Below are 24,103 nucleotides of genomic sequence, written 5' to 3'. Positions count from 1 at the left end.
AAATCTGAAGACCCTGTAGGAAAATTTACAACCTTGCACCATTGACAAAATAAAAAAAAAATTTACAACAAAATTAGTTAACTTTCTCGAAAATAAAACTATTATATCTCACATGCACCCAAAAAAAATTTAATTTTTTTAACCTAATTTTTTCCTACAGGGCATACAAACTTACTTATTTATTTAGCACACGCTTACCATTTTTATTACCATTATTATTTATGCTATTTTATTTGCCACACACAATGCGCGCATTCTACATCAAAGCAACAATAACAATAGTAGCGAAAAAATATATAGCATAATGTTGGGAAAAAATATGATTGATTTCGTCTACTTGCAGCCTTATGAATAATTAATTACTTTGCTGCGAATATTTTATTGTTTCTTTTATTTATGTATTTCCCCTCCATTTGATTTGCTTTGTTTCGCATCTTTTTTTCGCTGCTTATTCTGTTAACTCGGCTTGCTTTTATTCAAACGGTTTTTGCGTTATTTGTTTGTGGGCATGGGTTGCGCAAACTGTTTGCGCAAAAAGTGAACTGCAGTGAGAGTGAATTATTTTTGAAAATTGTTTCTTTTACGCGCCGTTGGCAATCAAGCGCAACATTGTACAATGAATAATTTAATATCAGGCATACATGGTGTGTCAAAATGTTATTTTAGTTTTTGAATGATTATAAAAGAGAATAAAAAAAGTTGATAAAAAGTTCAAAAGGCTCTTTATCCCAATTTTATCATCCAACTTGCCAAATTTTTTGAAGATATTTCATCAATTGAAAAAGTTTTTCATACAAGAACTATGTTTTGAGAGGCCATTATACATATGTACATCCAAGATGTATGTTTTAGTGATCCGATAAGATAATTTTTAGAGATTATACGGCTGCCGTGAACAGTAAGCTATGCCCGGGAAGAATATCTTGTCAAATAGAAGAGTTTTTCAAACAAAGACATGATCCTGATCGTTGAGTTTGTATGATAGCTATATGCTATAGTGGTCCGATCTGAACAATTTTTTCGCATATTGTATCCTTGCTTTGGAAAATAACCTGTTCAAAATTTCGTGCAGATACCTCAACAAATAAAAAAGTTCGCCATACAAGGTCATGATTGCTCAGTCTGTGTAGCAGATATATGCTATAGTGATCCAATATCGGCAGTTTTAACAAATTAGCAACTTCTTGGGAAGAAAGAAATATGAGCATTTTTTCAGACAAATATCTCAAAAACTAAGGGTAAGAGTTCGGTTCTATACAGACACGCGGTCATGACTAGATCGACTCAGCTTTTCATGCTGATAATTTATATCCGCCTCAAGCCGCTAATTCCACTCGTTGTAGCAGGTTCGCTTTATGAGCTTCGCTTTTTTTGCAAACAGGAAAGTCACACGAAGGTTGACACAAGTCCTTATGGGAGCTTATGTTCAGAGCCAGCTTCGGGCACGAATCAGATACTCGACTTAACTGAACCTGTACCGCCAAAGAATTATGGCGACGTGCAGTGAACGTATGTACTTGAAGACCTGTTAAGGTCTAAACGTGACGGTGGTGAGAACAGTATTAACTTACCAGCCTTTTTGATAAGATGTCACTCTTACCTACTGGGGTGATAGAATACTGCCCTCACCAGCCCTTTGCTTTTGGTTTACACTGAGTACACCGTAATCAGAATCTTACTGGGCTTAATTCTGATGGGGGCTTACGCAGGGTTTTCGTCGACGTCTGAGCACATTTGGTGTTGATTGCTGTGTTGTTCCCTCGTCGCTTTGTTGCCTACCTTTCGTGGGTAGGTGCTCCGTCGGTGCAATGACGGCATCTTTTCGCCTATTCGCCGAAGATTCATTAGAGGCTTTTTAAGCCAAGCCTGCAGCACTTTGTCGGAGACTGGGTATTCCTTCTCTTAAAGTCTGTAATCATAATATGGAAGCCTTGCCACCCTGAACCATTTGGGCTGTAGTAAATGCTCTTCATATCATAAGTAATTCGTTTTAAAACGTCTTCTGAGTACTTTCAAATGCCATCATGTGTGCCATCTCGTTAAACAGCTTACTCCATTCGTGAACGATCTTAGGCCTACGAAGTGTGGATATTCGCTATAAAAAATGCAATGGATAGATACTATTTTTAAAGTACTTGTATGAAGATTGAATTCTGAGTGGCACAAAAACATTTTATTGCCACTTGTCTTTCAAAAAAGTAGGAAAACCAACCGCCGAAGACGGATCACTCTTCATCATGATAATGCGAGCTCTTAAACGTCGACTGAAACAATGGTATTTTTGAGGACTCAAACCATCAATTTGATGAGTCATCCACCGTATAGTTCTGACTTAAATTCGTATGACTTCTTTTTATTCCAGTATTAAAAAAATGAAAAAAAAATAAACTAAGAGCTCAACGTTTTTCGACACCTGAAGTGGCGGTTGAAGCGTTCAGAATGCATTTCTTAAAGGAAAATCAAACAGAGTGACAGAAGTACCTCTACAATTGGTTAAAACTCATGCAGATATACCACTGCAAAGGTAGAGATCTGACTGGATAATATTACGAAAAACAATAAAGCTTTTTTTTGATGATTAAAAATGTTTTTGTTTTCTAATCCCGTATATAGAAGGTTAAGTAAGGACAGCATTCCAATTTATTAAAATTATTATTATTATTATATTTACTTAAAGAAACCTTACGCAATAACAAAATATGCTTCCGAGATAGCTTTCAGATTTAATTTTCAGGCATTTTCCTCACCTCTCATAACCTCGAAAACATTAAATACTGTGCATCCTTATAAATATATATATGTATAGCTACCAATAGCAGTGGTAAAATATACTTCCATTGCTGCATGAAAGCCTGTGCGACTATGCACTTAGCTACAATGAAAGGCCAATATTTACCATGAAAGCAACAATCAACAAATTAGAAATCAACTTGAAAAACGGTATGGCCATTCTAAAGACGACCAAAGAAACTGAGACGCTAAACGAAGCTAGACGAGAGTATCAGTGACAGTGGTTTTTCCATGCTTTCAACTCGATTTCCGTGACGACGAGAGAGGAGACGGCATAAAGAGCAGCTCCAAGCAGCCTTATGCTACTTTTGTCTTCGCTGCCTTTTTCTACTCGTACACTTTGTGTACCAACTTATTTTCATGTATTTGCACATAGTCTAGTTTTTATGCGTTCTGGTTTTTTTGTAATTTACTACAAAACCAACTAACCGAACTGACAGAAGGTCGACAAGGCGGTCAACTAAAATAGCAAAGAACTATGGAACTGTACTGTGTGTAAAGTAACTAGCGCTACCTGTCAGCTGAGACCCCTCAAGGTAAACGGACAGGGTCGATAAAGTGAGCGCGCAGGGGGAAGGTAAGGTGAGCAACAAAGCTGTAAGTTGATATACATTGGTATATATGGAATGCAAGCGGACAAACGACAAAACTCGATGCAAGTTGAGACAATACCAGCCCGCATGATTTCAAAAAACAAAAAAAGAAACTGTTTTCCTTCAACGCATATACTTTTGTCGGTATATATGTATTTGTGTGTCTGTGTTGCCTAACGGGCAACTGGTAAGTGATACGGGTGGTCGAAATAAGCATTTATGTACAAGTATATATATTTAATATTTTTCCAGCATTATTATGTTCAAATAGTTGAAGGCAATTTAACGGTGCAGTCGTCTTTGTAGTTGCTCGTTAGGAAAAGTTGTAAAGTTCTTGTGGTTTAAACAAAGCACTTGTTACTACAAAAGAACCTTCAAGGATTTAAGAAGTTTCCACGTAGTTTTTATGTGTTGTATCTTTACTGCACAGTTCTTCGGGATGAATCAACATTTTTAAGAGGAATTCCCCAACTTTTACTGTACCACTGGCTTCTAAACTGGCGCTATAAATTATTTCATGCTAACGAAGGCTAAAATATACTCACTATTGATGTATTTCTTGAATCTCATCTTTCATTTTTCGGTAAAGGTTAGGTTAGATGGAAGATCAAAGATCGGTCAAGTGCTTAAGTCTTGACCACCCAAACGCAGGGCAGCTAAGAAGGATGTGTTGAGTTCTTTCCACCTCATCTTCTTCCATACATCTACTGCAGATGGCGTCTAGTGGGATCCTCAGCCTTACTGCGTAGACGTCAATTAGCACACTGTCCCGTTAAAAGCCTCAAAAATAGGAAGAGGCTAACCATACTGAAGGCGAAGAAATTACTAGATCTCTTGAGATCGATCTTGCGCCAAAGAGCTTTTGTAACAGCGCATATATCAATAGTGTCCCAGTGCTGATCAAGCTTCCGCGAAGCCCAGCTATGTAGTAATAGAAGGATACGGGAGCACCAATTCGCTCACATTCTACCGATAGCGGTTCTTGTTTGCCTTTTCTTGCTAGCTCATCAACTTAACAGTTTCCTGCGATTTCGCTGTGGCCTGGTCCCCATACCAATCTTATCACAAAGACACTCGATGCTATTGATAGTGAGATTAGGTCTTTGACCAGCCCTGACCATACTGTTAATGAGTTCAAGGCTAGTATCGCCGCTGTGCTATCTGAAGATGGTCACTTTTCTGTAGAAGACTGCACTCCGGAGCAGTAAATCTACTGCTACCATAATAGCTGCAACCTCGGCCAGGAAGATAATTCAATTGTCAGGATGTCTGAAACTGAAGTTAATAGAGAGCTCTTGACAGTAAACCTCCACCAACCTTCCTCCTAAGCTTTGAGACATCCGTGAAGAAGCTCGCTGCCCATCTCCTCCAAGCGCTTCTTCCCACCCCAAAAGCGGTTTATGGGTTGAGAAGAGACCCGCTAGAGTTCGGTTTGGCGATTCCATAATCCAAGTGATTCGCTATGAAGTCAAAGTGAGGGAGTTTTCCGAGTGTTCAAACATCTGTTCTTTTAGAAAAAGTTAGCAGGTAGTTGATTAGTGTTACTTAAGAAAAAGTTGTAACAATATCTTAATTTGGAGGTTGCCACCTGTTTTAAAATACATATAAACGACATTTTGGAAAATTTATTAATTTTTTTTCAATATAAATGTGATTGCCACATGTTTTAAAATTGAAAATACATTTTGGAGAATTTGGTGTTATTTTGGTATTTAAGAAAAAGTTTTAACAATATATTATTTTGGAGGTTGTCACCTGTTTTAAAATATAAACGACATTTTGGAAAATTTATTTATTTTTTTTATTAAAAATGTGATTGCCAACTGTTTTAGAATTGAAAACATGTTTAGGAGAATTTGGTGTTATTTTGGTTGCTTTAATATAAGTACAAAAAGTCGTTGCCACCTTTTTTAAAATTCATAATTTTTTTTAAACATAAAAATTAAATGACAATATGAGAAAAATTAATGCTATTTAAAAATCTATAATTGCCAAATATTATTTTAGGCATTGCCACCTGTTTTGAAATATAAAAATGAAAAAAAAAAATAATAACTAATTTTTTTTATCTAATGTTATGGCAGTTGACTAAGCTATATAAAAAATGCTCGATTTTCCCTGCTGGTCTGCTGACAACACTCTAACGTCTATTGACATTGCCGGCTGTTTGCTGCAGCCGCTGACGTTGGCGTTCACAGCGCAGTTGTTGTTCGCTTCACTTTAAATTGAGCAACAAAGAACATTTTAATTTTTCAAATATGTAGTTTTCTACGTTGCACTTGTTATAAGCATTTTTGTTGCTGATCTTTCGTTCTTGTAATCTCTACATACAACTTGCACATGCCTGTTTGTTGTTTTTGTAATATAAATTTTATTTAATGTTCACGTGCGAGTCTTGCAAAGCCGGTGATTTTTGCCTAACGTTTGTTGCTTTTATTGACTGGCATAATTGTTGTTGTTGCTATTATTAAAATCATATATTATATGTACTACTAATGTTTAATATCTTTGCTATGTTCTTGTTCTTACATCAGTTTATTTTCTCTACTCCTTGCATGCACTCGCTTCCACATAAATGAATATACAATAGCTTGCCACACAACAATCAAAATTACAACAATAGCCATAAAATTTGCTGCTTTGGCAAATTATTTTATTTGTCTGCATTGTCGTTTGCTGCCAGTGGCCATTCGAAAAGCAGCAGCGTAAGTCCGTCGATTTGAAAATCTCCCTACTCTACTGTGTTATCACTCCCTCCGCTCCTCAGCGCACCACTTTGCTACGGCAATTGCTGATTTTCAAACATTTATTGCAATATAAATCGTTTGCTTGCCTCTTATTTGCCTTATATTTAATTTTATGAGCGTTACGCTTGTTTGCTTTATGCCGCAATTCGTAATTTTCTGCTCTTTCCTTGCTTTTCGCTTTTAGTTAGAAATTAAAATTGTCAATCGACTTTGATTTGCTCATGAACCGTGATTTTAATTTCGTGTGGGCGTTTTTTTTCAAGTTTTCTTTGATTTTTTGCTAATTTTCTTTATTTTGCATGCTTTCTTTGTGTGTTTTCGAAAAGCCGCCGGGCTGTTTTATTTGCTTTTTTCTTTTTACTTATATTCATTATCTTCTTAATTGTACTTACTGTAGCGAATTGCGAGATTTGCATGCAATTATGCATTAAGATAAAATCACAAAGTAAGGGTAATAAGGGATAAATTATTAGAAAATTATATGCGGATAATTAAAATTCCTGGAATAAAGAAATTTAAATAATTAATGGGTATTTTTTACGTTAAGAATTTTTAGTTTTTTTACCGTTGAATACATCTCATTATAGAATATTTTGTTATTTAAAAAAAAAGAAGTAATTAAAATTTAACAATTTTATAATTTCTATATACTAGTGGGAAACTGAATACAAGCACAGAAAATATTTGAAATTTCTTGTAGAACGTAAGTGGCAACTCTATTAAAAATTTTTAAACTTTCTAATCACTATCCGAAATTATTTTTCGAAAAAAGGTGGTAACCCTAGCCGCTTTTTTTGGCTAGAAAAATCATGCGGAGTAAAATACATCTGTAAGTGGCAACTCTATTAAAAAATCTTAAACTTTCTAATGACTATTCGAAATTAGTTTTCGAAAAAGTTGGCAACTCCAGCCGTTTTTATTTGGAATTTTTTTTTTCCAAAATCATGGGATTCAAAATACACGTGTGAGTGGCAGCTCTATTAAAAAATCTTGAGTTTTCTAATCTTCTTCTTCTTTATTGACGTAGACAGCGGTTGCGCAGTTTCTAATCATTACACGAAATTATTTTCTTGAAAAGGTGGCAGCTCTAATTCTAAAATGCATCTATTTTAAAATTGTTTGAAATATTATATAAAGCATTTAGAGCTGGTATTATAATTTTTAAGTATATTAATCTTTTCGTTAGATGGCAACTCCATTTGAAAATGCAAATTTTGTGAAGAATTCCCAAATATTTATTATTATTTTATTTTATTTTATTTCCAATAGCTTTTTAAAATGTTTTGTGCTATGCAAACATTTTTAAATAATTTATGTTTAATTTTGTTTTAAAAAGATAGTGTTGCCATTTTTTTAAAAACAATTTTAAAATTTAATAAAAAATTTTCTTTAATTTTTTTTTTACCGAACACTTCTCGTGCTACCTTTTTTCATTAGATGGCAACTCGTTTTCAAAACATAACTATTTTAAAGTTTTCCCGAAAATTTCCTAGTAACCTTCAGGAAGTCTTGTGGTTTGCAATTTTTTTTTAATAAATAATGTTTCACTTTTGTTCAAAAGGTGGCAACTCTATTCAATTATATACCTAATTAAAAATTTGTCAAATTTAATTTAAAATTTTCTTTAATTTATTTTTTTTTTACCGAACACTTTTCAAAACGTCTCCAACGGTAAATTTTTTCAATAGATGGCAACTCGTTTCCAAAACATAACTATTTTAAAGATTTCCCGAAATTTTCTCAGTAACTTTCTGAAATATTTTTGCACTTTTTGTTTTAATAATTAATTTTTCACTTTTCTCAAAGGATGGCAACTATTAAATTATACGGCTAATTAAACTTTTTTGGAATACTTTACTGCACACTTTTTGAATCATACGGAGCTTGGTGCATATTTTACAAAATATTTAATAATAGTTAATTTTCTATAGCTGGCAACTATGCTGCAAAATACTTCTGAGATAAAGACTTTTGCGATATTTTTCCATAATAATTATAATAATTTTTTGAAACGTTTCGCGCTTGACAAACATTCCATAGTATATTCAGTTCTACTTTTCCAAAAGCTGGCAACTCGTTTCCAAAATACATATGCACATTTTGTAATTTAAAAATTTTCGATATCGAAAACATTGTAAAACGATTTTATTATAAATTATTTTTAGTTTTATTTTTTTCTACAGGTGGCAACTATGTATGTATATTTCAAAATATTTGTAGTCTATAAATGTATCGAAATTTTTTCCGAGGATTATTTGAATCGCTTAGAGCTTAGCAAATATTTGGTAGTATTTTTATTTTTGCTCTTAAATGGCAACTCTATTTCAAAAGATGGTTAAATCTTTTATTCTAGAAATATATGTATATTCAGTTTCAATCTCATTTGTTATTTGCTTTGTCAGGTGGAAGCTAATTAGTGTTGGATTCCAAATATATCTTTCGGTAACTACATAAATTAGTTTTGTGTATAAAGATAGAGGCCAAATCTGTCGGATATAATATCTAAAAAAAAATGTATATGTATATCTGAAGTAAAAATTTGTGATTTTGAATAAAAGGTCTATGTCGATCAGTTTCGATCGACCCTTTAAAATAAATAATATTTAGTTTTTAAATTTAGACATGTGGCAACTCTATCCAAAAATATGTCTGAAGTAAAAATAAATGAGTTTGAATAAACAATTTATGTCGTTCGAAAGTGCTTACAAAATAATAAATATTTAAATTAGTTTAAAAAATTTAGATATGTGGCAACTCCAGACACAAAGTATTTAGTAAAAATTATTTCTTAAAATTAGAGTTTGATTAAGTGATTTACGTCGATCATAAGTACTCTTTAAAATAAATAATTTCTAAATTAATTTTAACTATTTAGATGGCAACTCTAACCAAAAATTTATCTGCGGCAGAAATCAGTGATTTTGTATAAGTGATCTATGTATATCATTCATGCTCTTTAAAATGAATAGCATTTAAATTAATTTTAAGATTTGGACATGTGGCAACTCTAATCAAAAATATAGCTAAAGTAAAAATTTGTGATTTTTAATTAACGATTTAAGTCCATCGACGGTGCTCTAATAAAAAATAGTACTTAAATTTGCTTAAAAATTTAGACATGTGGCAACCCTATCCAAAACTAATCTTCAAAAACGCTTGTCAAGGTTTTCAGACCTCTAATTTTACCAAAGCTGAGCATTTCTTTCTTCTCTTTACGACTTATTGAAAGTTTTCGAAAAGAAAACAGTTGCATTTCAAAAAAAGTCGACAGAAGAATCTGAAACTTTTCCGCTCTTCTTACTTCAAGTAGAATGAATGTGAGCAAGCATACTGAGGAATAACCAGCGCCTTCAGTTATTTTTCTTTGTAAGTTTAAACCATAAAAAAACTGTTTCTTTTTCCAACATCAGCCACTTTCTACCACTGCCCTCAATACACATTTCTTTACTCGCAACATTTACTTAACTTATCTTTAATCTCAACATTCGATATTTCTTCTTCAATTAGCTCCACCTACCTGCTGCCGTTTGCTGCTGTGGCAATCACTTTCTTCCAATTTCCTTTGTGATTGGCAATCATTTATTTTTTTCCAGCCTTACGACAAACTTGCAGTTCTTCAATCTTGTTCTCTTACTATTTGTTGGTTAAAACCATTGTCCTTCAACGAAGAAGACATACTTACTATCGAGAAGTATTATTCGACATTTACAAGGTGGGCGAACAAGTCAAAGGCGGAGCACTTTGCTTGACGCATCAGCAAAAGTTAATTAACCGTCAATTCTAGCAGAGCTGCACGCACACACCGGTAACCATGTGTACAATGATATATATATATGTAATATATCTATATATACATAGGTAGGTGTGTATATATAGAGTTGTTACTGGCAATCACTGATTTGCTTTATCTCCCTCTTTCCCTCTCGTTTGTCATCCTGTGGCTTTTTGGTAAGTGCTTGCCTTGCTCGTGTGTCCATTATTAGCTGGACACATGATTGTCAGTCTTTTATTCTACTTGGGTTCTCACTTGACTTCACTCATTGTGAGATGCCCCGTTATTATCTTAACTTCTTTTGTTGGTCAGTTGTCTCTTTTTTACTCGTATGCACTTGGCATTCATCACTTTATATATTGTAAGCTTTTAGGTATACATATGTACAAATACATATATGGTTGCGTGTCTAGGGCCATGGGATTCTTTCCTTTGACATTCTCAAATGTTTGCTTAAAATATTTATACTTGCAAGTATACTACATACATAAGTGGAGTGCTTAGCAGCAAATTCTCTTTTGTAATTATCAGAGTTTTCTCGTAGAGATTGTTTGACTAAAGCTTTTAGCTTTACGTTTTACTGTTATTCCATTCTTTTTTTGCTCTGGTTTGCTTGAAATTCAATACTTTTCTTCCAAGTGCCCAATAAGTAGTCTTTTATCATTAAGGACAGGCGAAACATGTGAGAGGTTGCGGACTTAAAAGCAGCGAATAGATTCTCTTAGCAGCGCACGAGCAAAAAAATTGACTTTTTAGAGTCAACCATGAAAAGGTAAAATTAGAGAAGAACACAATTTTTTTGGACAAATACTACTACAATGACAGTGATCCTATCCTATCCTTCTTATCTTTTTCCTCTTCTTTATTGGCGTAGACACCGCTTACGCGGTTATTGGCCCCCATTGGGAAATACAAGTGTATCCAGGTCCTTCTCCAACTGTTCTTTCCATTGAAGTGGAGGTCTTCCTCTACATCTGCTTCCCCCGGCGAGTACTGCGTCGAATACTCTCAGAACTGAAGTATTTACATCCATTCGGACGACAAAAACTAGCCAGTATAGTTGTTATTTCACAATTCGCTGAACTATCTCAATGTCGTCGTATAACTTGTACAGCTCGTCGTTCCATCGAATATGATATTCGCAGTGGACAATACGCAAAGGATCATAGATCGTGCGCAGAACCTTTCCCTCGAAAACTCGTAAAGCCGACTTATTACGAGTAGATGTTATAATCGTCTATGCCTCTGCACCATATAGCAGGACGGGGAGGTTGAGTGATTTATAGAGTTTGGTCTTTGTTCGGAGAGAGAGCACTTTACTTCGCAATTGCACACTCAGTTCGAAGTAGCACCTTTTGGTAAGAGCTATTCTGCGTTGGATCTCGAGGTTGACACTGTTGTGGTGTTAATACTAAGAGCTGCCACTTCGTTAACCGCATACACACACAGATGGAACTACAAATAAAGTTGACTTTTGTGTGCCAAGCTGTTTCCTCATTGAAAAAGCGCAGCAGCGCGTGAATGTGTGCTCTTTGTGCGCGGTTATTTCATTGTATTTGTGTGTGTGTGTTTGGAGCATGTGCGCCGACTTAATTTCGTATACACTTACATACACACATAATAAATTCCTGCACAAGAGCATGTGCCACATATTGTGGTGCCGACTTTTTTCTCGCTGGTCTGTCGCCGGCTCGTTTGCCTCATTCATATGCAATTGTGCTTGTGTGTATTGTGTGCTGATGTGGATGCTGTGAATTTATATATATTTTAATATGTCCTCATGCAATTTGCCTTTTGTCATCAGAGGCGTTGTTGCTCGCTGTTGCATGCAACACCGTTATCGACTGGCGTTGTAGTGACTACTGTTGCTGGTGAATGAAGAGTGAAGTGAGAGAATGAAGAGTCAAAAAAGCACTGTGGTTTAAAATATTTTAAATATAAAGGATATGGTAGTACATACAGTATTCCTGATTTCCTATGGGTTGTCCTTTAGTGTTAAATTTTACTACTATTTTAGATTTAATATAACCTTAAATTGCTCTCTTTGAACTACCAGTGTGAGAATGCTTTTTTAAGAGGTTTCGGATAGTTGAGAAAGCGTTTGTGAATTCTCCTCTATTGGGAAAACTGATAACGACCTGCATCAAGAAAATCCTGTTCTATCTTACTCTGTCTAAGCGTGAATCCTCGTCAAAAAAGTAATCTTAAAAACTGTGTTATGTCCATACTGCCGGCAGCCGCTATGAAAGCATCGAGAGAAAAAACCAAATACATTCCCTAAAGACTTTAATAGACAAGTGATCCAAATGAGGTAGTTTTGTTAATTTTCAACTTCGCCGCCTTCGTTTTCCGCCAGTGTTCTTAGTTTACTACTTGGGTCTTCTTCAAAGTTAATTGCAAACCTGAAAACACCTTATTTGAAAAGCGTCTCGTCGATCTTAAATGGAGTCCGGTCTGACGACGAAAGTTTCTTCGCCTGTATGGAGCCACCAGATTCGTAAATTCGATGTTATAGTAGCGAAAACTGTTCGAGCATATGCCCCGTCACCTCGTTTCCTCATTCGCCTCTGTTTAGACCCAATCGCCCATTTTTTAGCAGCAAAGTCATTGTGTAGGTCTAAGCTTGGTGCTATTTACTAGACCTTGAACTGGGTTAGGTGGCCATTTGATAGAAATTTGTCGAGGTTGCTTTCTTTTAACGATGACAGAAAGTGCAGGAAGGTAGGCATGAGAGAACCGCTGGAACATTTCTATACTTCTTTTCAGCCTTATCGCCTTAGCTAGAAGCTTCGAATTCAAGGAACTCGATGAAGTCTCAAATTTAGACTTCAAGTCGCTCTTAAAGTTCGCAAAAATCGCTCTGTATCGGTTACTTTAGCTCGAATTAATAGGAAACTTCATCTGGCATTATTAATGAACAGTAGGTCTATGTATAGGTTGGGTAAAATTAGTCTGGTAGGCCAATGAGCCATGAATAGACCAGTTTTGGTTCTTGGCGATACCATACGAGTATGGAGTTCAGTTCCTAGGTCCATGAGAAGTAGGCATCCTTTAGAATGCTTGCATTTGACGCAAATTTGAATAGATTCTGTGGTTTTACTATCGATACCTCCTCCAGTATATCATATCTAGGTGACCCCAGATGCTTACAGTGTAGTCTTGATAATGCGGAACGAATGTACAAGAGATGCTCTTATGTTTTTCTGGTATCTGGCTCTATACATTTCCTGCAGTCTTCTCGATGATTAGGTCTGTGTATAGTATAGTGTGCGACTGGTCAGTATAACCTAAGCTGATTTCGTCTAATTATTTTTACCATCGGGATGGGTTTTTCGTTTTGTAAGGTTGTTTCTCCATATTCTTATTCCTGTAGTTGTAGTCCGGCCAAAACCATGCTCCTTTTTACCGGATTACAATTTGGTGCCGGTTTTAGTACAATTTGTTTTAACTCCATCAGCACTCATTTCTTTATCAAAGAAACTCAGCTAGACCAAGTGATTATAGGTTGGCCACCGAATCTTTATTTATATAATATTTTAATTTATACAAATATCTTTTATTATTTTTTATTTGCAATGCCTACTACACTACACTTACTCTTGTTGTTATGATTCACTATTTGTGGCACTTATTTCATTCGTCCTTAAAAAATTTCATTCACACATACCTACTATGGATTTATGCACATATTCACCAATTTCCCGAAACCATCGCTCAGCTGAAATATTTCAGCGACATTTTGAAACAACAACAACACACACACTGATTCACACTTTGGCATGTTTATTGTTGTTCCTTTTATTTTTTGTTGTTTGTTTTTGGAGCTACAACACGGCCATAAAAATAATGAAAATAAGATTGACAGCATAATATGCCGACAGGCTGTCTGCATCAGCGGCTCTTTAGTATGTGCGCTGAAGTACAATAGTCCGTTATTGTTCGAAGTGCTGTTGACTGAGTTGAGGCGGCGTTGTTGGCCCAACTTGGAACGAAATGGTGCTCAGCTCCACTTTGCTTGGGGTAATGCGCTCGAGCGCAATCGCAATGTTCTCGTTCTCGTTATATGTTATATTGTGTCCATAGTTGTTGTAGTATCTATAGATTTTTGTTATTGTCTTTTAGTAATTTAAAATATTTTTTTTCCTCCTTTCTTATTTTTAATTTTTTAGTGGCGACTTTTTTATGACTCGGCAAACAAATGGCCGCATAAACTTTTTTATATGTGGTGGTGTGAGTTTGTGCCTAAAGGCATGCTGGACGTGCAGGACATTCCAAACTGTGTACCTCTTATACGTTTGTATATATGTCCTTGTAGTGCAACTTTATTGTTGATATTAAGATTGAATTCGAAATAAATATTAAATGACTTACAAAAAAGGACTACGAGGGTCAGAGATGAAAAAAGGTTCGGTGATTTTACATTGGGATATATAGAGTCGTTGCCTGACTAATTTTTTTAACTTCAGGCATCAAAAATGACATTGAGCTATCAATACACTTTTCATGGCTCGAAATTATATTTTTTATGTTTCAGCGATTGCTGTCGACTTAGCATGGGTCTCTTATATAATATAAACTATGTTCGAAGTTTATTGTGGAGAATTCACCTAACGCCGCCATTCTTCCATTATGCAAAGAAAAGCGAGCCGCTTTATCCACTCCAAGAGTTTTTTGTATGAGAGTTCTGGTAGAGTAGGTTTCAAGCCACATTAAAAGCGGCTGGATGACCCAGGAGCATTCGACTCGCCAGCGTTACTTGGAACACCCACACAGACGGATTATTGATTGGCTAATGGCGTGGGTGCTGAAATATATTGTTCGGAACTGGATCTCAAGCGCTCCATAATATTTCTGCACTACTGCAGTATCTACCAGGCGGAATAGTTTGCGGATAAAAAAGCTACTGATATAGTTAACAACCCAGGCAAATATTTACATAGAAAAGATCAATCTATACGTCGATAGCCAAGCGCCAATTAGAGCAATAATTCCAATTCGTGATGTTCTTAGAAGCATGAGGCAGTAGATGTAGTGGGTGCCAGAAAACGGCTGGATATATACGGGCTTCCAGTCCCCAGGAAATTCCGTGCAACGACATAGCCGATGATATTGCCAAAATAGCCATAGCCATGTTTGGCCACCGAACCAGTACAGGAAATACGTAAGCCGATATTAAATTTTCGAAAGAGTCGACAGGCGTATTAGGGTGAGATAGAATGCATGATTTTTACTCATACGGCCTAGAAAAGAAAGCAGGCTTAATGACAGGTTGCTTTTGTAACGGTTACCTAATCCCCGTTAGGCCATCCAACGTTAGGTTTAGGAAACGTGTTGTTACGACGAGGATGTCTCATAAGGGGAGGGTGTCAGATGTGTAGGGTTAGCAGGGAATGAAAAGAGTTGGTTTGAGTCATGCGGGTACTCGGCGCCTGCTGGACATGTATTTGGAATGTCGTGGTCGGTTCTGAATAAGTAGGAGTTTAACTTGCTAAAAGTATCCACAAAGACACTGTGCAAGGGTCTCTATTGCCTCAGCTATCTGAGAATAGAAATATTTATTTTTTTGTCAAACGTTAGAAAGCTCCAAGCTTGTCTCTTGGCATAAACCTTTGGTTCGACTGGGACTTCCTTGCTTTACGAGTACAACAGAAAAATTAATTAGCCTGCACTGTAATAATAATAAAGTGCTCCCATTTTTAAATTCCGCTCTTCCACATCACTGGCTTGGCAGTTCAATGACTACAGTAATCTGATAGCTATACTGAGTGTTTGTTTTCACACACACACTATTTGTCCCGGCTTGGAGCACAGGCGAGCCGCCGTGCATCCTGTTTGACACTTCACTATGTTTATATACTGATACATGTATGTGTGTATGTATATATGTATACATATATGTGTGTGCGTTTATTTAGTATGTCACTCAGCTTTTTGTGATTTTTTCGGTTGTGGAAAATGTGAAAAGTATAAAATGAGTAGTGGCAGCCACGACAGGCGACAAGCAACGGCCTGACAAACGAAAGGCCGACAGGATAACAGGCCAGCGAGCGGCTTTAAACGCGCTACTTTTGTTGGCATACATACTTACACATGAATATTCGCTTGCTTGGCTTTGACTACTCAAATATGTGCATACACAAGCAATTACATGTCCATGTCTGTGTAAGTAAGCTGGCTGCCAGGGCTTCGTGGCTCGTGTTAGTGGCGTTTAATGTTTGGCATGTCAATGCTTTGTTTCACCAACTTTTTGTGATATATTTTCATTTTAATTCTTGATGTTCTTCACACGGTCCACTAATATTTGTACGTGTGTATATGTCTGTGTAAAAGTTTTTTTCTTACAAACTATAATGGCAAAAAATTGTTTGACGCTTTTGTGGCTTTAATGAAAAGTTTTGTGTGAAGGACTTCGCTTGCTTGTCGGCTCGTCGGCTCGCTGTGCATTCAAAACCCTGCTAAAGAGGGGTGTAAAATGTCAGAGGCATGATGCAGGCATAGCTTTTGGCGAATTACATGGCAAACTGACAGCATCAACGATAGTTGGAAAAAATATATTTGAGCTTAACTAGGCATTTCCGTTGCAGTGTTTGTGGACATAAATAGAGTGACAGCGGTTCGTAGCTGTCGGTGGGTTGTTTTTTTAGTAAACTGTGCCTCATTTCATACAAATAACTATTTAAGAAACCGGCCATTTAATTTTTTTCTACTGTGACCTGGTTTTAGCTCAATCTAAGAAATAGTTGAGAAGGTACCATAGGAAACAATATATCTCATTTATGGTATTGAAGTATGCTAAATGAAGCATTCTCTCTGATATTCTCTCACTTATATCCCCTCGATATATACCCAAAAATGCCAACGAGAGATAAAATAAGCACAAAATATTAAATTCGGTTGCATGAAGTTTTAATACCTTTCAGAAAAAAAGATTATTTATAAGAACGTTGATCGGTCACTTTGTGCGGAAGCAAACTAGGCATTGTTATAATCATTCGATCCGAACAATTGCTATGACGATTGTCACGTTGCCTGGGTCAATAACCTATGCAAAATTTCGTGAAGGTATGAAGGTATGTACATCCTCAAATGAAAAAGTTTTCCATACAAACACTTTATTCCGAACGTTCAAAAACTGAGGGATTACAAGGTATGACAATTAAGTAATGAGACTGATTCCATAAAAACGGTATATTTGAAATTATTCTACAACTCTGCCATCCCCTTCCAAGTAGTCCGCTTGGGCAGCTATACAGCGATTCTAGCGCGTTTCCATGCTTCCTAATATTTCTGGAACACTTCGACTGGGATGTCGGCGAGTACCCTCGTCACGGCCGCCTGGATGTCCGTAATCGACACAAAATGGGTTCCTTTGACCACCGATTTTGTTTTAGGAAACAAAAGAAGTCACAGGGTGACATGTCGGGTGAATAAGGCGGCTGCTGCAACGCGGCGATCCCTTTAGAGGCCAAATACTGGTATACGCTGAGGGCGGTGTGGCACGGCGCGTTGTCGTAATGAAGGATTCAGTTACGAGCGATGTCTGGGCGCACATTGTTGACTCGTTTTCGCAATCTTTCGAGTGCTTGGCAATAGTAGACTTGATTCACAGTTTTCCCCGGTGGAACGAATTCTTTGTGGACGATTCCACGGCTATCAAAAAAGGCAATAATCATCGTTTTCACCTTCGACTTGCTCATGCGAGCTTTTTTCGGGCGGGGGGCGCGCGGAGACAACCATTGTGAGCTTTGGCGTTTGGTTTCCGGGTCTAAGAGATTGTAAGAGTGTACCATCACTCTTACAATATTAGCGTACGTTTCCGAAGCTATTTCGCCCAATCTGGCGCAAATTTTTTCGCGGCGCATTGCTCTTGATTTCGTGTTTCCATTTTCGTGACGAGCATTACAAATACACGTCAACTCAACTTGACGCAGCAGGCGAAATAAATAAGCTATAGCGATGGTACATATATCAATGGAGAGTAAAATCAGTCTCATTACTTAATTGTTAAACCTCGTAGTTCGCATCTATTCAAACAGAAATGCGCTGAGCTTGTCACTCGCGGGATCAGCACTTCTGTACGGTTGCTAGAGTTGTCCGCTTAAACAGTTTGAGACCGGCCAATGTGCACGGCTAGTGCTGATGTCCGCTTAATAGAGCGTTCTTTAAGGTGAGCATTCGCTACACTTCATTTATACAGTGAAATTTCCCATAAGCGGACACTGGCGGGACTAGCCCTTCTGACCGATTAATAGAGTTGCCTGGGTATAAAACTCAAACTATCTTAAACTACTATAAGTGGCATGAAGACCGATAGATTAACGGTCATTAATTTGTCGATGGGTCTATATGTACTAGAAATCAAGGCGCTTCGACAAACATGTTCTTTTAATTTCTTAAAAATATTTGCAATAAAGTCAAATTATTGTAAACTGCTTGTCAGAAGACTGGCAATGGTTGGCTACTATTAGACAGTCCAGTGAGATGATTGTCTGATAAATGTTGTCAGACGACTGCTGTTAGAAAACAGTTGTCAGTTACCTCTAAATTTGCTGTTGTTAAATGGCAACTGTCAGGAGACTGTTGTCAGTTAGTTGTCAGATGACCGGTCGCTATAAAACAGTTGTCAGTTATATGTCAGATTGTTGTCATTAGTTATCTTTCAACTTGCTTAAAAGGAGTGGTACATTGTTTTGGAAAACAGTTTTCAATCATTTCTGAAATAAGAATTCAAGTCATAAATTTATAAACTGTGGTTGCCATATAATTTATATTTTATTAAAAATTTTAAAATACCGTTATTTACCGTTATGAACTTTTAGCAGCTTCCACATCACTTCTAAAAATAAAAGCAGAAAAGCGCATTCTCTGAAAAAATCACCCATCATTGAGCGACATTTATTGTTTCCGCTATAAGAGGCGGGCAAATGACGACGGAAGCCCAAACAATGAAATATTAAATACAAAGAAAATGTGTGAAAGAATAACAAAAAGGTCTAAAGAAAAGTGAAAAAAACCGTGCGGCGTGCATAAAAATGGAAAATAAAAAAATGAATAGAAATAAAAATGTAGAAATAGATGCAATGTGATAAAAAATGCGCGGCGCGCCTAAATGTAGACTACAAGAAAATAATTTGGTGTGAAAAGCAATGTAGAGAGTAAAAAACAGTGAAAAGAGACAAGAAAATATACTTTTAGCCTTAAAAGCATTGTGCTGCGCCTAAATGTAGGCAATCAGCTTGTTTAAAATACCAGCAACGCCTAGTGGCAAGCAGCAATTTTGGCGCGCGTGGCTTTTGTGCGCCGCAAACGCAAATTGTTAGCTGTCTGCTTGCCACAAAGTGACAGAATTACAAATTTAATTTTCATTTTATTTTTTATTTTTATTTTATTTTTTTTTTTTAATTTTATTTTTTAGAAAATTGTTGTCTGTCTTCATTTTTGTGTTTGAACTCGTTTGCATTTTCTATTGAATTTGTCGCTATTTCTCACTTGCTTCTGATTTTTGTTTGGCTTTTTTCTTCAAACTTTTATTTTAATTTTTGCGGCAATAATTTTTTCCACTCGCCACGGCTGCTGCACGCAATCAATTCTTCGCGACGCCATCGCTGCCATTCAAAAAGCCAAACGGAAGCGACAACATAATGCAACTTCATTTTATTGCCGTTCCATTTGGTGTTGCCACGCCATTATTGCAGTCGCTGTCGCTACATTTATTTGTTCTGCAGCGCATGTTGCAGTTGTTGTTGTTGCAACAACATTAAAGTCACTGCAATCGCAAGGCTGTCGCTGTCACAACCGCTGCCGTTGTTAATGTGCTTGCTGCTGTCGTTGCTCCAATTTCAAGCAACATTTTTCGTAATTTCTTCGGCATTGTTGTTATAGTTGTTTTTCGGGTTTTTTTGGTTGGTCCCTGTTTACGCCATTTTTTCCAGTTGCCAAATTGCATTCGCAAAAATTTGTGGTTGTTGTGATTTTTGCAGCAAATTTGTCACATAAGTCGGAGTGAAGTAGGCGTGGAGAGAGCGCAGAGCTCCTGTGTGTCAGCAATGTGTTGTTGTTATTGCCGGGTGGCTGACTGCAGCGGGTTTCCCATTAACATTCGCATACAAATTTAAAAGGCGATTGTCTGTGGCAGCGCAACTTGTCGCATTGCCGTTTGGGGCACAAATGCGCAGTTCAGAGGAGGTACAGGGTTGGTGGGGGTCTATGCTGCTGCAAAATGTTCTGTGGCAGCCGAGCTATCAGTTGACAACTTCTACGCGTTGACAACACAAAATGTATATTGTGGTTGTCGTTGCAACTATTTCGATAGTGTGCTGCCACTTATGCATTTTCCGCTAGTCGCATGCCACACAAACACACTTTATTTTATGTGTGCTCCACTTAAGCTCTTAGTTTATTGTATTTTTATAACTCGTTGATATAATTTTTCACAATTTTTTAAGTATGTATGTTTGTGGTCAGTTTTTAAATTTGCATAATTTAAATAATGACTCTTCTGAGGATTATTATTTTGCTATACAATAAGAGTTCATATATTTAGTGTAATTTACGTAAGCATTCAAACATCAGAAAAAAATTGTAAAGTAGGAGAAGAAAAATAAAATTTCAAATGTTATTTCATCTAGGTGAGTTGGATAAGGATCTTCTAGAGTTCAATATTGCCTATAGTACAGCTCTTCTGAAGTCTCGAACCATTCGAAATAATACAATGATTAAAAAGTACAGAATATGTTTTGCGCGCTTCGCTCAACTTATACTTAGTCAAAATAATCAATCTCCTGAGTTTACCATACGCAACACCATCATCTATCTTGAGACCCAGCATTCATTATTGGATAATACTCGACCCAACAGACCACGTCCACTATCATAAAATAAAGCAGCCGTAGCTGAGAGTGCATGCGAAGACCATGGAGATACGTCGAGATCTTAAATTGGAAGCGAAAATACAGCTTGAGCATGAACTGAAGCCACTCGACTGTCCCAAGCGACATCTCTTCGCTCTATGAGCTCTTGAAATTTTCTAAGAATATCCCCGGTTTTCTAATTTTTTTCAGAGGTTTCTGGTTCAATGAATTAAATATTGCCACATTGGGCACGAAGAGCTATCTGAAGAGATTCTAGAGCTGCCATTATATCAAGAAAAAACAGCGATTTGGTGCTTTGGAACAAAACACCACGTGTGTTATTCGCCAGCTAACATTCGAAATGCTCGAACGAGTCATCGAAAATTGGACTCAACGGTTGGACCATCTGAGACGTAGCCGCGGCCAAAATTTGAGAGATATAATGTTTCAAAAATAAATTCCAAAGAATGTTCTTTCGAACCTCGAACTGGATCACCTTTAAAAATATTACGACTCAACTAATAACATACTATTTTTTAGATAATTTAAAAGCATAATTGATTGTTAAAATATTAAATTACTTCCATTACATAATTTTGAAGCTAAATGGAGTGCATGTGAACCCCAGACCTGTTGACTTAAGTAACTTCATAATTGTGTCAGATATTTTTGAAACCAAATCGGGTACTGAATTTAGAACTCAAGTAGATCTGTTTGAACTAAATTTTTAGCCAAATGCGATGACTTAGTTACCTTCATTATTGCCTCAGTTAATTTTCGACGTAAATTGAATCTATTTAAACCCCAAAACCGATTGCTCAATTAACAACTAAAACTTAACACTGGTTTATTTTGTAGCTTAATTAATATATTTAAACACTAAAACCGATAACTTAATTATTATCATAATTAACAATGTTATTTTTGAATTAAATTTAGTTCATACGAGTATAAAACCGAAATCCGTTGACCCAATTATTTGTCTCAGTTAAAGGGTCAATAAAAAAGCATTTTTTCTGATTTTTTTTTGAAGAGACATTTCATTTAATAAATAAATAAAAATAATGAGAGTACTTAGAGTACTTTAACAATCATTTCAATTATTTCAAAATTATTTGGTTTCCGTTGATTCCATAGCCGATCTACAAGTGACCTTCCGAAAAAGGCGTCTGCCAATGAGGAAGATTTTTCTGCTTAAAATTATCGCAAATCCAAAATCCATATAAAATCATTATAACCATAGCCGAAAAGAGATAATGATCGAAGGGCTAGTAAAAATTTCGATTTATGACAAAATGGAGACTTCAAAAAAGAAGTTTCTTTGTGAAAAAGTTCAAGTTTAAAAAATCGAAAATAATATCAAAACTTGAATCATATTGTTCGATCATGACTTTAAAGAATATTCCTATCAAGGTCGTGAGAGAATGCCGACTGATCCAGCTGTTTTCAATACATTTTTCTCACTGAATATGAAAACCGAGTTTTGAGAAAAATATAGGTTTATAGTTTTGGGAGCCATTTACAGTAAGTTAAAGAAAATCTAACTCCGAAACTATTTGTCGGACTAATTTTCGGAGAATATTTTGAGTTATACATTTTCCTTTTAGCCTATATAAAAAACCGCTATTTTTAGGATGAGGGTTTAAAAGATGATGTAAATCCTTAAACTAATTATACTTTCCAAGAAAGGGAATTATGATTTTATATTTATATTATAAATATAACTTTACTGGATTTCAAAATAACATCTTCCAGGATATTTAAAATGTAAGTATATACTTCAAATTTGTTGTACTTATAAACCATAAAAATCCATGCAACAGTGTTAAAAATGGCCTACTATTACTTGCTGGAATCTAAAATTCGAGACAAGAAAATTATTATCCTGTGGGAGTATACGTAGGCTCCTGTTGCTGTTTGTTGTTGTTGGCATAATTGCAATTTGCATAATGTGATATGCACACCTACATATCTACCCACTTGAATATATATATATGAATGGGTACATGCAACATGTCTTTTGTCTACAAGCACACAGACTCTCATACAAGCGCTTGAGTGTTAGCTTGTGCTCAGGGTCTTCGAAAAATATAGGACACGCCAGCTCGACGATAAATGATGGGCTAAGGCATAGGAAATGTAGGCGGCGATACGGTTGCTTGAGTATTTGTTGTTGCTGCAATTGTTAGTTGCAAGTGTAGCAGTTAGAAAGCAAGTGAGTGCAACAAAAAGGGGCACAAAGAAAACTGCGGAGTAAAAGTAGAGGCAACAAAAATAAAAAACAAGCGCCATGAAAAGTTGCACTCCAAGGGGCATAATGTATGCGCAATGTTACAGCGGCAGGCAACCGCCGTGTGTGTGTGTGAGGTGTTGCCTGTGAAGACGTAAGAAAAATGCACTCTAATGGCGGTACAACTGTGCCGCACTTGAATAGCAATAACAATAGTAACAACAACAACCAACCAAGCACAAGCGACTTTGTAGCTTCGCGTGCATCTAACTTGTTTTTGTTGCTGTAATTTTTATTTTTTCTTTGCTGCTTTTGACAACAATCGTGCAACGTGGCATTCGCTCGCGTATGCGAAGGCGACAATTTATTTACTCCACATTGGCACATTGGCAACTAGCGTATGCACATGCATGTGGCATGCATGCAACATGGTTGTTTTTGTTGTATATGTATTCGTGTTCGTATTTGTTTATGTGTTGTACGCACACTGCGCTGTAATATAAATAATTTGTGCCGTGTTTGGGGTGTTGCTTGCAACATGTTTAGGTCGCCTTAAGTATGCTGCAAGTAATGTTAGCGTAACTGTTCTGGGACTCTAGTGACTGCTGCGATTGCGGTAATTTTTCCTCAACTTCAAATTCCATGCGATCTACTTATATTTCTACGAATTTATCCTGATTTTCATTGCGCTGGCTTGGGTGCCGTTGGAAAGCTGTTTTGGTAATTTGTTGCAAGTGAAAGTGTAAGGAATTTATTTTTTTTATTTCTTAAATTACGGAAGGAGTTTGTTTCTTAAATTTACTTTAAAGTTAAGTGTTCAAGGTCCATTTTTGAAAGAAGTTAGTGAGGTAAAGTACAATGCCTCTGCCACATATAGCAGGACGGATGATGAGTGACTTGCAGAGTTTGGTCTTTGGAAGCCAGCTCCTTCTCCACCTGGTCTTTCTAATGAAGGGGAAGTCTTCCTCTTCCTCTGCCTTTACCGGCGGGTACTGCGTCGAATACTTTCAGAGCTGGAGGGTTTTCATCCATTTTTGTTGAGCAGAGCACACTTAAATTCCAATCATCGGGCATGCTTTCATTCGACCACATTCAAAAAAAAAGCTGATGCATGCTCCTTA

This window comes from Bactrocera dorsalis, chromosome 5, assembly GCF_023373825.1.
Source record: "Bactrocera dorsalis isolate Fly_Bdor chromosome 5, ASM2337382v1, whole genome shotgun sequence".
Taxonomy (NCBI): Eukaryota; Metazoa; Arthropoda; class Insecta; order Diptera; family Tephritidae; genus Bactrocera; species Bactrocera dorsalis.
The sequence above is the reverse complement of the archived record's forward strand: the minus strand, read 5'-3'. Positions refer to the sequence as shown.